At 44.7% G+C, this 16,177-nt stretch overlaps 1 protein-coding gene across 7 annotated transcripts in view; it reads left to right on the plus strand.

The window, feature by feature from the left end:
• Positions 1 to 16,177, plus strand: part of COL11A1 (collagen type XI alpha 1 chain) — a 456,680-nt gene that overhangs the window by 115,096 nt on the left and 325,407 nt on the right. The gene's annotated exons all lie outside the window — the stretch shown is intronic.

Below are 16,177 nucleotides of genomic sequence, written 5' to 3' on the forward strand. Positions count from 1 at the left end.
TCTTCCTCGCCTTCCACAAAACTTCTTGGTTTCAGCTGGAGGAGACAGGTCCTGCTGTGTGTAACCATCCACCACTGCTGGGCTGGTTTAGATGTTGTCTAACCCTCTGAGGCTCCCGGAATTAATGGATGTGTCTCAAGGTCAGAGGAGGTGTGCTTCAGGCATTTAAGACTCTGCCTTCTGGAGGTGGAGTCCAGAGAATTCTTTTACTTCCTATTGCAGCAGTAGGATTTGAACTGACACAAATAGAAATCAGACAGAAGCCGACTCTTTAAACAAGATCTGGGTTATGAATCAAACACTGCTCACAACTAAGAGAGGAAACGTTCTGGGACACGGTGCTCTCAGCTCTCTAACCTTAGAGCAAGTTTGTGTGATTCCAGCAGCACAAGTGGAAGGTGAAAATAGATTGAGAAACTGCAGTCAGCTTCAGTTTAATCATCAACTCATTTCTGAACTGTTTTACATAATACTATAGCACATACAGTTACTAGACAAGAATTTGTAGGTAGAAAAGTGTTCATTTTTTGCCTTTGAGCACTTGGTTTATTCATTTTTGTAGATTCCCCTCATTTCCTTCTGCTGATTGTGTTGGTTTTGCTTACAAGAAAAATACTTTCAAATATACTGTGTTCATTTTAACGTGTGTGTGGAGAATAAGCGGGTTACTCCCTGCCTAATTGAACCCAGGTTTGTTCCCTGATCTCAACAGTTGCTACAGCTGGTTGAAAGTCAGGAGTTCTCTCATAAATCATTACTCTCTATAAAAAGAAACCCAGCAACAGAAAGCAGCAAGAAAATGTGGTTGGGGGAGAAAAACAGAGGAAAGGATTTGAAAAATAATGTTATTTTCTTCAGATGCTTTTTTTGCTATCTGCTATCTGTTATCTGTAGGCAAGAGTACACTTCCCTGAAGCAGTCCTTTCTGGGTTATTGTCTGAAAGTTGAGGTAAGGGACGTTATATCTTATTTTATGTTAAATATTTCAGGGCCTGGCTAAAGAGTGTTCTGAATTTCACAGCTAATTCTGATATTACAAAATATCCGTTATCCTGGAGCTTTGTCTAGCAGAAGAAGGTAGGTCATTGTATCTAATGCTGTATCATAGAATCATAGAGGAGCATTTGGCTAAACAATGTCTAAATATTTTAAAATACATTATTCTGCCAAAATCATGAGTGCTGTATAAAGAAAAAGGTAGAGATATTATCCAGCTGCAGTTGATGTAGGTGACAAACCTGGAGCTTACTACTCATTATTGACTGTTCCAGTTGGTTATTTTGTCTAGCATGGAAAATAATCTAGTAAACCTGTACAGGCAGGATACCTGCTTAACAGTAAAAGTAATGATGTATTTTTACTGTTAAAGGGAATCACTTATGACAAACACTGTGAGATTCTGCTCTGTCATACTGAAATTTAATAAGGAGAGCTTGCCCCAGTGTGCTTATTTGTGCATTGCAAGAAAGTTAACAGTGGTCAGAGCACTACTTTTAAGTATTACTTAAAGAGCATTCCTTGTAAGTGTTGTCCCTTCATCTGGTGTTTCTAGCATTTGAGCAGCATCTTCAATGCACCCTCAGACCTAGACAACATGACGGAGTGTTGAGAGGCACAAGAGGTCCTAGGCAAATGTGGGTGGGAGCCAGGTTTAGAGCTGGGGTGAGTGTGCAGAGAGAGGTGCAGCAGCAGAGGCTACATTGGTGCTGGCAGCATGTGAATCCATGCATTAACCCAGCTTGCTGCAGTGGTTTCGGCTGAGGAGAGCAGCCAGGATAAAATACTACCTTCACAGTCTTTATCTCCAGGAGCTCCAATGTTCCTGGTATCTCAGCCTATATAGCCCAAATGATTGGTAATAACAGGAAAGTACAGTTTTTGTGAAGCTCTTCTCGAGGTCCAGCAGTTTGCCAGGCCTTCCCAAAACTACTTGATTATCTTTTTCTGCATGCAGGATGTTTCTCATCACACCCCAAAGCTTTTCCAGGAGTCAAACACATTGGTTTCCCTCTCTTCCGCCAACAAAGGGTAAGTTTGTGGCCGGTTGCAACGATAGCACATGAAGAGGTGTTGCCCTGAAACAGGATGAAATGGCTGCATGCTTCCAGGAGGCTGTCTCCAAAAGGAGAATTGCCCTGTGAGCTGGAGAGCTGCCCCTGCAGTGAGTGCCCATCCCCAGAGAGGGATGGGGAGCTGGGGACTTAGCAGCCTCCTGCCTATCACCCAGGATGGAAAAATGTTGTGATACGAAATGGTTGGGTTGGAAGGGACCTTAAAGCTCATCCAGTTCCAACCCCCTGCCTTGGGCAGGGACACTTTCCACTAGAGCAAGTTGCTCCAAGCCCCTGTGTCCAACCTGGCCTTGAACACTGCCAGGGATGGGGCAGCCACAGGTTCTCTGGGCACCCTGTGCCAGCGCCTCAGCACCCTCCCAGGGAGGAATTTCTTCCTAATGTCTAATCTCGGTCTCCCCTCGGCCAGTTTAAAGCCATTCCCTTTGTCCTGTCCCTACAAGCCCCTCTCCAGGTTTCTTGTAGCCCCTTTAGGCACTGGAGCTGCTCTGAGGTCTCCCCTAAAGAAGCCTTCTCTTCTCCAGGCTGACTCAGCCCAGCTGTCTTAGCCTGGCTCCAGAGTAGAGCTGCTCCAGCCCTCACAGCATTGCCATGACTGTGAGAATTGTTCTTACGAGCCCTCTGCAGCTAAATGGGAATTCCACTGAAAAAAAAAGACATTTCTTGTTCAAATAAGTCCCTGCTTCCTATCCTGCCCCCATGGAAGTGATCAGAGTAAGAACATGAATACTAGTTATTTCAGTGGAGCTGAATGCATTTCAAAAGTACGAGAACTGACACTCATGGTGAGTTTGCCTCACTCCTGCTTCTTTCCTCTCTCCCTTTCATTTAACCCCACTTTGTGTTTCCTTCTTCCTCCATCCCCCTTGTTTGGCTTCGAGTTGAGTTGAGGCCTGGTTTCACTCTAGTGGTTTGACACTTTCCGTGCAGCTGTGAAGTAGAACAGAGCTCTGGGGCCTTTTGAGGTTCCAGAGCAATCTCAACAGCAGGGGAAAATGCTTGGGCCTCTGTTTTGGGCCAGACTTGGATCCTGCAGCTGGGAGTTACATGAGCTGTTACAACCAGGTGATAATGGAAAAAGGATGCCTAAACCCAGCTCTTATCCCTTCACCTTATAGTGGTGCTCAGGAGAAGGCAGCCAGCATCGTTGCAGCTCAGAATGCTTTTGGAGATACGCATATTCCTGTTCCACTAGCAATGCTGAGAACACATGGCACTGTGCCCCTGTACCTGCTGACATTGTGACTGCTCTGTGGTTGCAGTACCCTGAACTGCTGTCTTGGGCAAGAGCATTTCCCCTTCCCACTTTCCAGGTTGTCTTAAAGCAGCTTCAGAAGTGTTTCTGCATTGTCTGTCTGTGCATTACAAACCAGCCTTTGAGATTAATTCCTTGTTATTAGAGTATACTCAGTATAGAGCTTGGTTTAAATGCTTCTCTTGCATTTCCAGGGACTGATTTTGCCTTTCTTAGGCTGCTTGTTGACAGTACCAATGCGAGTAACACCCAGCTCTGGGCAAATTCACTTTTATTTCAACCTATATGAACTGGTCACTTACCAGCATAGCAAGTATCACATCTTGAAAGTGAACCTCCTCTGGTGCAGCTGATGGACCCCTGAGCCCAGCAGAAGGCCTGAGGCTGCTTTTCCATTTACCTATAAGAACAATGACACTTGAACCACAGCAGGATGTAGGCCTTTCTTGTGCATAACCCTGAATGTATCTACCTTTCCTAGCCTGCCAGGCATGCAGCATTAGTGCAGGTTTCTAGTTCACTAAAGGGTATTATCTGCTAAACATTTTACAGTGACAAGACTTCAATTGTACCATAGCTGATGTGGGGCTTACAGACCAGAACACACACAGCATATTCCACAGATTCACTTTCCCGGCAGCCCCAGGCACCACTCGCAGGGACGGAGATGTGTATTTAGCCCCTGGTTTCAAGAAGATACCGTAACAGAGTGGTGCATGCAGGCAGACAGCACATTTCCAATGGACCCCTCTCTACTGCTGCCTTTATCGCACCCTGGTGATGACAGCCCTGCAGGTGATGCATGCTGCCCAGCACGCAGCGTGCTGATGAACCCAGCCATATAGGGACAAGGTCCTTGGATGCTGCAGTGAAGCATGACAAAGTGGCGTGGGAGGAAGAGGTAAGGCCACTGGGGATGTGAATGGAAAACTCCTGTAATTGCTACTTAGTGCACACCCAGCAAGTGCTTTGGGAATTTGCCTCTGCGTTCTGTGCACACAGCAGCATCCCCTCCTGTTCGGTGGCTGCTGCCAGAGCTTATCTGCTCTGTTGGTGGCATTAGTGTCGCTACACAGCTAACATTGATGGGTGGCTATAACAGATCACTGCTCAGCTGCTTGTCTTAGAGAAAGGATTTCTTTTGTGCAGCTGCCTCTCACAGCTTGATGACTGCTGCAAAGGTTTGAAGCTCCATGACAGACAAGACTATATAATTTTAAAGATTCCTGCTTTTAATGAAATTAAATAGTTGTCCTGAAAAAAATAAAGATGTTATCAGGAGCACGTTTCTTTTGTCTTGTCTTCTCTAATACTCCCTTATAGTCTCTTCCCTTCCTGTCTCTTGTACTCTTTTCTATTTTCCTATATTCTCTTGGTCTCTTCCCTTCCCTTCTGGTTCTGTTTTCTTAGATTCTTTTATATTCTCTTTCCATATATTCTCTTAGTCTTTTCTAATCTCTATTCTCTTCTACTCCCTTCTCTTCTATCCTTTTGCATTTTCTTGTATTCCCTTCTCTTTACTCTCTTCTATTGTCTTATATTCTCTTAGTCTCTTCTAGTCTCTTCCCTTCCCTTATGTTCTCTAATATTCTCTTCTCTTATATTCCCTTCTCTTTTCTTTTAAATTCTCTTCTCTTACGTTCTCTTCCCTCATCTTAGATTCTCTTATAGTCTCTTCTCATATATTCCTTTCTCTTATATTCTTTTCCCTTCTCTTATGCTCTCTTAGAGTCTCTTCCCTCTTTTATATTCTCTTCCCTTTTTTTATACTCTTACACTTTATTTTCTCTTATTGTCTTATACTACACTGTTTCCACTTATTCCTGTCTCTCTTCTATATTTGATTACATATTCTTCTCTTAGATTCCCTTCTATTTTATTTGCTTGTATACTCTTATAGTCTCTTCCATTTCCTTTCCTTAGATTCTCTAAATTTCTCTTCCCTTTTCCTGTATGCTCTTCAATTTTTTTATCATGGCTTCTCTTAGATTCTCTTCTCTACTCTTCTAATCTTAGATTCTCTTCTCTTCTATCCAATGATATTCTCCCCCCCTATAGTCTCTTCTTAGATGCTCTTCAATTCTCTAATCTTATAATCAATCTTAGATTCTGTTAGATCTCTTACGTTCCCTGATATTCTTTTTCCCTAGATGCTCTTTTCTAGTAATCTCTTAGATTCTCTTCCCTTCTATTCTCTTTTCCATATTCAATTGTATTCTTACATTCTCTTCCATTAGATTGTCTCAGAACCTCTGCTCTTGTATTCACTCTCATTCTGAAGGAAGGTAGGAGGGGGGGAAGGAGGGGAAGGAGGAAGGAGGGAAGGAGGAAGGGAAGGAAAAAAGGAAGGAGGGAGGAAGGAAGGAGCCATTTATGGCAATTTCTATCCCATTTTTGCCCATTTCTTACCAGTTTAAGCCATTTTTTTTGGCTATTTCTAACCCGTTTTAAACCTTTTTTTTCCCATTTCTAAACCATTTTTGGCCACTTCTAACCCATTTTATGCCATTTTTTGCCACTTCTAACCTATTTTTGACCATTTCTAACCTGTTTTAAGCCATTTTTGGTAATTTCTAACCCATTTAAAGCCATTTTGGCTGTTTTTTTTTTAACACATTTTCCCCATTTCTAGCCCATTTTAATGTGTGGGGTTTATTTATTTATTTATTTATTTCTAAACTGGTTTTGGCCATTTTCAACCCATTTTTGCCAAATTCTAACCCATTTTAACCCTTTTTTATCTATTTCTAACACATTTATGCCCACTTCTAAATTATTTTAAGCTTTTATTTGCTATTTCTAAAAACTTTTTGCCATTTCTAACCTATTTTTGGCCACTTCTAACCTGTTTCAAGCCATTTTTTTTTCAATTTCCGCCTCATTTTGGCCCATTTCTAACTGTTTGAGCCACTTTTTTCTAACCCACTTTTGCCCATTTGTCACCAGTTTTAAGCCATTTTTGACCATTTCTAACTCATTTTTTACCCACTTCTTACCTGTTTTAATCCATTTTGGACCATTTTTATTCCATTTTTGACCATTTGTAATGTGTTTCAAACCATTTTTTTTCCTTTTCTAACCCATTTTTGCCCATTTCTTATCTCATTTTTAGGTATGGGAAGCCTAAAAAAAAGTTGCTAAAAGAGACTAAAAAGCAAGGACAACTGAAAAAAAAAAAGAATGAAAAAGCAAATAAATAAAAATGCTTAAAGACAATAAAAAGCAAAAGCGAAGAATGTGATTATAAATGCCTGCAAAGCAAATACAAAGTGATAAAAGTGAACAGGGCAGGGCACGGCTCGCTGCTGCCATCATGTGTCCAACGCTCGGTACTGCAGGTGGTGGGGATGGAGTGGGAGCAAAGGCGTGGCTCGGTGCAGCGCTAGCTGACCTGCAGTACCGATGCTTGGACACATGGTGGCAGCACACGCTCACTTTTTCGGTGCAGCAGAGGCAACGGGCTGCGAAACTGCTGCTCCCCGCCCAGTGTCCATGCTCTGGGGAGCGCTCCTTGGAGCGGTTTTTGGTTTTGCAAACCCGACAGCGTTTCTCTTGCAGGCTTCTCTTGCTTTTTTTTGTTATTGGGTTCTGAATGTTTTTTTGGTTGGAAGAGTTTTGAGGTTGCGTTTTACCACTTCTGTTCTGGTTTGTTAGCTGAAATGTTTACTGCTGGGAGACCCAAAGTAGAGCAGTGACAAGGAGGTAGAAGCAGGAGTCACGTTTTAAATGTCAGTAGCTTGGTAAGGTAGCAGCATGTCTGGTGGTTGTTGCCCATCATCTCCAGCTGGGGATCTCATGAGCAGTTCCACCAACACAGCAGTCTGGCCATGCTTTACCATCTTTGCTTTTTTTTACTGCCTTTGTGTTGAGTGCTCTCAAGCATCCTCAATCACAGCACATGCAGTGCAGGTGTCCAGCCCCTGCTCCCACAGTTCAGGAAAGCTGGTGCTGGGAATCACCTACACAGGGAGGCATCCAGAACGGTGCCACTAATATGATGAGCAACCCTATGTAGGTGATGGCCAATGACAGCTTTCTGTTCTGGCTCCTCGGCTGTGGGAGCAGGGGCCGGACACTCGCGCTCTGTGCGCAGTGTCCCAGGAAGCCCGAGAGCAGGCGCCAGAGAGGCGGTGTGCAGATGGAGTTTTGGGTGGCAAAGTGAGCTCTTTAGATGGAAGGCAGATTCAGGTTGTGTCTTTCTAAAGCCCTGCTCTGCATCTTTTTCAAGCTCTCCACCTCTCCCCTTAGAGCTTCTCTGGACAGACTTCAGCGGTCTGTGCCTCAGTTTCTCTATCTCTAAACCAGGAAGAACAGCAATTTTCTCCCACTTCTCTGCCTTTTCCAGTTTGCTATTTTTATTTAACTCTTCTCTACCTTTCCTTGGAAGGCAGCTACCATCAGTGAGCACCAAATAGTCCTTCTCGCCCTCAGGTTTGAGTCAGCTACACAGGCATTGGCTGTTCTGTGCTGCAGCAAAAAGGGTGTGCTGGCGACACCAGTCCTGCACAGACAGTAAGCAAAGGGTTCAAAGGAAAATAGGGGAAAACAGAAAAGTTGAAAGCCATTTTTCAGGGTTCCAGCACATTCTCCAAAGTGGTTGCATCTTTTTGGCACTCCCTGATGTTTCAAAGAGCTTTGATGCTGCTGGATTGTATTAGTAAATAGGCTTAGAGCACTCTAATACTGCTTTTGCTGGGCTAATGTTGTCAGTTCTTGTTTGTTTTTCCTCAGTCTTGCCTCTGCTCTTGTCTGTGTGCGATCATCCAGAGCAAGACTGGGGAAATCCAGGGAGGACTGCTGGGATGCCTTGGTGGCACCATTCTGGAGGGCACCCTGTGTAGAACCTGACCAGCTATTTGCTTTTGTCCTAACACATTAGGTTTAGGCACAGTGTCTGGGCATTCACACTTACGGAACTGGTTTATGGGGTGTCTGAGAGTGCTGCCCTGCAAGGTCAGGGGATTTACATGGCTAAGCAAGGGTGGATTGCTGTGTTGGTGGCACTGTTGCGGAGAGCACCACGTGTAGCTGATGCCCAGCACCAGCTTTATGTCCTAACACATTAGGCTTAGGAGCAGGATTTGGATGTTTACATTTAGGGAGCTGGTTTGTGGGTCAGCAGAGAGTGCTGTCCAGTGAGGCTTTACAGAGATAGAGCTTTAGGTGTGTAAGTAAGTGAGGATATCCATATTGGTGGTACTTTTCTGTAGGGCACCCTGTGTAGGAAATGCCCAGCTCCTGATTTCTGTCCTAACACTTTAGGCTTACGAGCAAGGTCTGGATGTTTACATTTAGGAGCCTGCTTTGCGGGTCAGCAGAGTGTACTGGGGAGTGGTTGGACTTGCTGATGTTAAAGGTCTTTTCCAAGCCGGTTGGTGCTATGGCTCTGTGATTATGCAGTAGTTATTACAGTGTTCTTATCTCAGCCTGTGGGTATTACACTTCTATAATTCTCCTCCCCATTCGCGTGGCGGAGTTTCAGTGGTTCAGCGAGGACACGGATTGAGAACCAAGGTGGTCAAGGGCCTTGTGTGGAGAAAGAGTTGGTTAACGCATTGTGCTGGGTCTAAGTGTTTTGTTTCTCTCAGAGACAATGGCAATGCCGGGCAGGGTTGATGGGAACCACGTAGGTCATGTGGGGAGATGGGTTAGGGAATGGCGAGTGTGTCAGGGCTTGTCTTGGAGGGATGTGGGGAGTTGGGAGTGGGAATGTGTGGGACTTGCCTGGTGGGAACGGCAGGGAGCACAGCATGTTGCACTCTAAGCATCATCATGTGTCTTTGATCCCTGCAGGTTACACATGGGCTGAAGGGTGTGCAGATTGAGAGCAAGGGCCGCCTATCTCAGAGAAGGGCTATGGCAGCTACACCAGTGTGTGGCCTCGAACAAGCTGGGCAACACCAATGCCAGCATCATCCTGTATAGTAGGTGCCCTGGTTTCTTTTTGCAGCAAGGTGTTCTGAGGAGGAAGAAGAAGAAGACGAGGAGGAGGAAGAAGAAGAAGAGGAGGATGAAGAGGAGGAGTGGCCAGCAGTGGAAGGGTGTGGGTTTTATTTAGCAATGCCAACCCAGCAAGGTGCCAAATGGCACAAGTTATGAGTGGTGAGGATACATCAGATGATGATGAGGAGACCTGCATTGGCCCATGCAGGAGGGCACTGCCTGGCACTGGTTGGTGGCGGTCACCTTGGGTGCTTAGGGATGAACAGCGGACGGTGGAGAGACAGACAGGATATTGTTGGAGCGCAGGCCCAAGGAGTGGCCCCATGCAGGTAAGGACACACTCTGGGGACACAGTGTAGGGTATTTGCAGGTTGTCCTATTGGGAGGGATACAGGCAGTAGTTAAGGGGCGCAGGCAGTGGCAAGTTGGGAAGTGTAGGTGTCAAGTGGCGTAGTTGTCAAGTTGGGTATTGCAGGTGTCAGGCTGGGTGGTTTACGTGGCAATTGAGGAAGAGCAGGTGGCAATTTGGCTAGTGTAGGTGTTAGCTTGTATAATAAAGATGTTAGGTTGGGTAGTGTCAATGTCACTGGGTATTATAGGTGTCAGGTTGGATACTGCTGGTGGCACTTTGCGAGCTATTGGTGTTAGGTCAGGTAGTATAGGTGGCACTTTGGGAACAATAGGTGCTAGGATGCATAGTGTAGGTGGCACTTGAGGTAGCATAGGTGTTAGATTGATTCTTGTAGGTGGCACTTTGTGTACTATAGGTGTTAAGTGTTAGGTTGGATATCATAGATGGTATATTGGGTATAGTAGGTGTCAGGCTGAGTGGAGTAGGTGGCACTTGAGGTGGTGTTAGATTGGAAATCATAGGTGTTAGGCAGGGTGCAGTTGGTGGCACTTTGGGTAGTGTAGATGTTAGGTTGGATGCTGTGGGTGGCACTTTGACAAATTACTTTGCCCTTTTAAGTAGAGAAAGAATGCATTTCACATGGTATCTGCAAACTGTGAACAGCACTAATAAGAAGAGGACTTGATCTTACAAAGTGCTGTGCTTATTCAGCCCTGCAGATAGAAGAGATCTTTCCAGCCTGTGCTGTGGGCTTCAGTTTTAGTTAGGCCATAGTGCCTGCCCATCACAAATCCATGGATCTTGGTGACAGTTCATTTTAAGCTAGATCCAGCATCAATACCTCCAGATGTTTGTATAGACTAGTGCCAGTTTGCTTAGCCACTGCACTCACACAAAGCAGCAAGTCCACTGTCTGCAAGGAAAATGATTCATATCCCCATGAGGGTGCCCGAGCACAGTCACTGTATCTCACAAGCCAGATTCCACCAGAGCTGAGAATCATGAGCCTGCTATTTTGATGGTTGCCACCAAATAGTTCAGGACTGCCTTTGCACCTGCATCAGGACTGCCAGAAAACACCCAGTCTGCGGCAGTGCCTATAATCTACCAGGTGTGGACATGCTGTATCAGTTCACTCCTTCTCACACCCTTTCCCCTGACTGCAAGGCTGAAGGACAGCCTCTACCTGGGTCCCAATACCCTTGGGTAAGGAGCATTCTGGAGGGTAGATTTTGTCTAGTTAAGCCCACCAGCACTTTTGGATCACTGACTACTGCGGCGCTTGAGCCTTTTGGGCATCTCCCCACTGACCCAGTCCTGCCAGCCCATCTGTGCCAAGCACTTACAATCAACTGAGGGAAGCAGAGTAATGAGGACGTATTTAATGAAATGCTCAGTACTACTAAGGCCATAAATGATAGAATCACAGAATACCTCCCTACTGAACACAAGTGCACGTGTCCTGTCTTTCACACAACTGCCTCCTGTGCTCTTCAAGATGCCTTCCTCAGCTTACATGGTTTACCTTTAATGCTTATTTCTATTCAAGGTGGTTTGAATCCTATTAACCCTTAAAGCTCTCACAATGCAATCAGAGAAACCCAAGCTGGATCAAACTATTTTTACAGAAGTCACCTGTTAGAAACATGCATGCCAGGAGGTAAATTGCTCTTTTGTTAGATTTATTCTCAATTACCTTTATGCAGATGTTGGTTTGGGGCTGCACCTGTGGAGCTATTGGTGACTCCCATCCAATGCAAGTGGGTGTAGTCACTGGCAGCAGATGTCTGCATTCAAGACATGGTGCCACCTGAAGAACAAGCCACATCACATCATGTCATGAAGGCTATCAAGAGGTTTTCAGTATTTTCCTGGTTAGAGTCTGCAGCAGCAAAGTCACTAGAAACACTGAAGCTGACAGCCACAGCTGCTGGGACGGATCCTTACAGATCAAAGGCTACTGAGAAAATAGGAAGACAACTGGAAAGAGTGACTTTACTGACAACTAAAACTAGGCCAGAAAGGTACTAAGTTAGTTCTCAGTAAAATTAAAAAGCCAGAGAGAAGATAGAGGCATCACTGTAAAAACTTGGTGCTCTTACATATATGCCCACACCTGCCACCATTTAAGGTTTGAGGCATGATGGATCTTCTGTAGCTATGACACAAGCAGTAGTTACTAACTAACTGCACTACTTAGCACTGGAACAAGATGCATGCGCAGGTCCTGAAGATGCGGTGGTTGTTGATGCAGCATGAAGAGGAACCTGAATTTGGTCATGTTTCCTGACACTGGTGAAGAAAACACAATTTACTTTTCCAGTCTTACCCCTACTAACATAACTGGCACTGGAAGGAATCTGTGGTTCATTTTGCCCATTATTTAAGAATTACATCCAGTGCTAAAGGTATGGAACAAAATCACAGAATCTCAGAATCCCAGTCTGGTTTGGGTTGGCTCCTTAATGAAATGTGCCCTCATAAAAATCATGAAATGCAAACAAAAGTCTCAAGGCTCAAAGTTTCACATGAACACGTAAGTAAGGTTATATAATTATAGAATATATATAATTATATAAAAATATACATAATTAAAATTATCCATAATAATAATAGAAATGCTTATATATCTCTCTTACCATTATAAATCATACAGTCTAAGAGAAATGCTTTTCAGCCCTCTGGGCTCATGACACCTCAGACCATAGGTGCACACGTGTGTGTGCGCGTGCTGCGGGGGCGGCAGTCGGGTCGGGGGGGCTGCAGCATCTGCAGAATGGCTTCCCTACATGTAAAACCTGCACTTGCTGGATATGTGACAGGGCTCACGTCCAGCCCCACAGTCTCACCGCATTGCTTGTTCCAATGAAGAGTGGCCATAGTGGAACATCAGCTGGTTTGCCAGAGGCCCAGGAACAAGAGGCAAAGGCACCAGCAAGGGTCCGTGGACCCAGTGCAACTGCAAAGTTCACCAGCCAGAGAAAGACAAAGGCATCGGCTACCTGGAAGATGAAGAGGTACTCAGGTACGGGCTTTCTCCTCCATAAAAAGCAAAAGTACGCTGAGCACCTGCACACAGTTCAGTCACCTTGGTTGTGCTAAAAGCCTGTCCGGGAAGAGAAATCAACACCACAATGATAAGCACTGAATCCTGTGTTCACAGGCTCTGAAATTTAGCAGCTTCATACAAATCACATCATTCTGCTTGATGTCTCATTAGATCATTCAACACTGCACTCCAGTACTATGTAACCTGTTTGCATATATAAGGACTCATGTCCTATGCAGGTGTTTAACTTTAAACTATACGGTTGGCAAACAGGGCTGCTTACCACACGACTGAAACCTAGAGATATGGAATTTGAATGTCAGAAATATACTTTTAAGATACACAAACGCTTCCGTTTCATTAAAGAAAAGCTGCTCACATAAAAAGTAATAGTGAGGAAATAAGAACAATTGAAAACCAGAGGGTAAGTCAAAACCAGAGGCTTGTGCAAATCAGCACAACCGAGCTGAAATCAACTGAGCTGAGCCATTCTGTACAAGCTGCCACAGCTTCCCTTACCCATCTCACGGTATTAAAACAGGAGCAGTCTTTACATGAAATTACTCTTCCTTACTTCTGTTGTTCAATTCATGCGTTTGCTCAGTTTGGGCGTTAAATAAAACCAGTCAGTTCCTAATCCCTTTTTTTTAGTGTTCGGGTATCAGGATGTTGGGGAATTGTCTGGGATGTACCTAACCACAGCAGTACATTGACATTTAAACACCTGAAAATAACCTTGATATAACATTTGATAAATAATTCTAGTTTTCAAGAAACACTTCAATTCAACCCCACACTCAAGTCAAAAGACAAGTATTTCTGGAGCTCCATAAAGGTCATCACTGTGCAAAAGCAGCCAAGCCTCTGCTTTGAAACCTGGCTGCTCTTTGGGCAAGTCTGAGGCACAGCTTTCAAATTCTTCCACTGCCTTTTGAGAACCACAAAACCAGAAATCCTCATGAATTCAGGAACACTTTTCCAAATAAACCTCTATTTCTGCGTCTTCTTTTCTCACCCAGAAAATGAGGCTGGTTGATACTCACCTGCTCACAGGACACTGCACAAAGAAAATGCTTCATAGCTCTAAATTGCTTTGAACAAAGGAGTCTTAGCTGAACACGAAGCACTATTTTCAGATTTAACATGAGGAATCATTACTTAAGGTACGCACATTTTCTCACATTGCATTTAACAGCGATTAAGAAATACAATTAGGATAGCTCTCACAGCAGGGAAGTATTTGTAACACCTCCCTCTGGGTCACATCAGCTTTGCATACTTGCATGGTGTTTGATTAGCCATTACTTTATACACAGGTTCTCCTGATGTAGCCAGAAAACTGAATGAGGTTTTTCAAGGAGGAATCCCAGAGCTGTGGGCTTTGAGCAACTCAGGAGTCTGCAGGGGGTAACCACAAGCTCTAAAACACTTGTGCCGCTCACAGAAAAACGCTCTTGCTATGCAGAGATGGGTATGAAGGGCCACAGACAAGACTGAATACTTTCATTACTTACAGAACTCAGGCAGACTTCATCCCAGAGCTGTATGCCATGGCCCTCTTTGCATGACAAAGAACAATTTGTTTGCAAAACGTGACTGTCCCCTTTCTGACACTTTACCAAAGCCTTGCCTTTCCAGGGACAGACAATGGCTGCTGTCAGGCAATTCAGAGGACTCCGGGCGCTCTGTGTTCTCTCACTCCTTCCCTACATTATTCTGTACAAAACACACGTGGAGCCCACCCAAGCTAACTAAGCGACCATTAACATCAGGTTCACAGAGCATACAGCCAAGAAAGGGCATAGTCACTCTTTGCTGAGGTTCCTTTTTCACCCCTTGAAGCCAACCTTATGTAGTATAAAAGACCTTGTATGATCCTCTACCTTGGCATGGGTTTTAGTCCAGTTCTTTCTAATGACATTGAATTCACTATCCAGTTGGTACATCACACGCAAATGGCCACTGAGGAGGAGTGCACCTGTGCAGCAAGTGCCAAGTGACCAAATAGCCCTTTTAACACTGGTTTGGCTAAGGTGAAAGCAGAGACTTATCCGGTCTTGTAGACCAGAAGACTGTTCCTCCAGAGAGGTACACAGATAGAAGGATACACAGCTGTCACAGCCTCATAGGAAATACAAACTGCAATGAGTATGAAGGTGACGATTGGCTAGAACAACACAGACATTATATAGCCAGCAGTCCTGTGAAAGAAACAAAACATGTCAGTAAGCTGCAGCAATTTAAGAAAGAAGCTTTTTTTTTCAGTCCTCTTCTAGCATCATCCTTTTGACTCTGAGCTACTCATTGATAGTGGCAGCATAATCTAGAGCTGGGATCTCAGAATACTGCAGGCTCTTTCTTCAGATGTCTTTACATCTTCACTTTGCCATTTCTACCACTCCGCTTTTATCAGCAGCACTACAATCAACATTATCAATTTGCCATGTTCCAGCCTGTCTTCTACTTCCTCCTTCTCCATTACTGCTTCACAGATCCAGATCTTTCCACGCCACAAACCCATTTCAATCACATCTTCTTGCTGCAGTAATGACCCTTTATTTCCTTGTCCCATGCTGCTCAGCTCATATGCAATCTACACAGCTTTGCATTTGAGGACTCTGTCCCCAGCCTTAAGTACTGACTACATGACATCGTAATGCCAGGACATGCTAACACCTTCCTCTATGTGACTTTCCTTGCATGTCGAATGGTGCAGAAAGAAGAATGGCCTTTCACTGGTGGCAGGAACCTCAGTCGGCTCCTACTCCTCCAGGGACTCCTCTCTGCAAGCAGTGAGTGGATACAGCCCCGCTGGGTAAAGTCGGACACAGCGACCAGCGCCTCCAGCTGGGTTATCTCATGGGATGGGATTGCAGAGAGCAGGGGTTCGGTCACTCAAGCTTACAGGTTGGTTCTCTTCACATTCTGGCCACCTGCCTCTTCTGTTACTCTAAATTTTCTCTCTTATCACAAGCCTTTCTGTCTCCTAGTATTTCCTGCAGGATTGACTTGTGGCATTTCTGATGCTATGTGTTTGCCAGGAGGCAGTTTCCAAAATGTAAAAGCAGACAAAGTTACCCAATTCCTGCTGCTAAACTAGTAAATGCTGGGAGAGCGCAAGGGAACCCTCATGTGCAATCAGGAGCTGAAGAGCAACACATTGATTTCTGTCTGAGTCTAGAGATGCAGAAGTCCAGTAGAGGCACACAGCAGAAACAGTCACTACGTACTAGCAGCGCACAGCAGTTCACGACAGGCCCCTTGGTTTCCACAGACACCATGGATGGAGTAACGACTGTTAACTGTTTGCCCCTATGGATTTCAAGACAATTGCAGTAGTTTTGAAAGAGTAGTTAAAAGGCATTGAAAAATGCAATTTGATTTCCAGTCATTAGCAGCTTGGTTTGCACCTTCCCGAACACAGGGCATGGGCTGTTAGGTTTCCAGGAATTGCACACAGAGCTTCACCTCATGCATTACGCAGGAGAGTAAAACCATCACCCTCA

Source organism: Pezoporus wallicus, unplaced genomic scaffold, assembly GCF_028554395.1.
Source record: "Pezoporus wallicus isolate ANWC-B61680 ecotype Strahan unplaced genomic scaffold, APGP_CSIRO_Pwel_v1 contig_3489, whole genome shotgun sequence".
Taxonomy (NCBI): Eukaryota; Metazoa; Chordata; class Aves; order Psittaciformes; family Psittacidae; genus Pezoporus; species Pezoporus wallicus.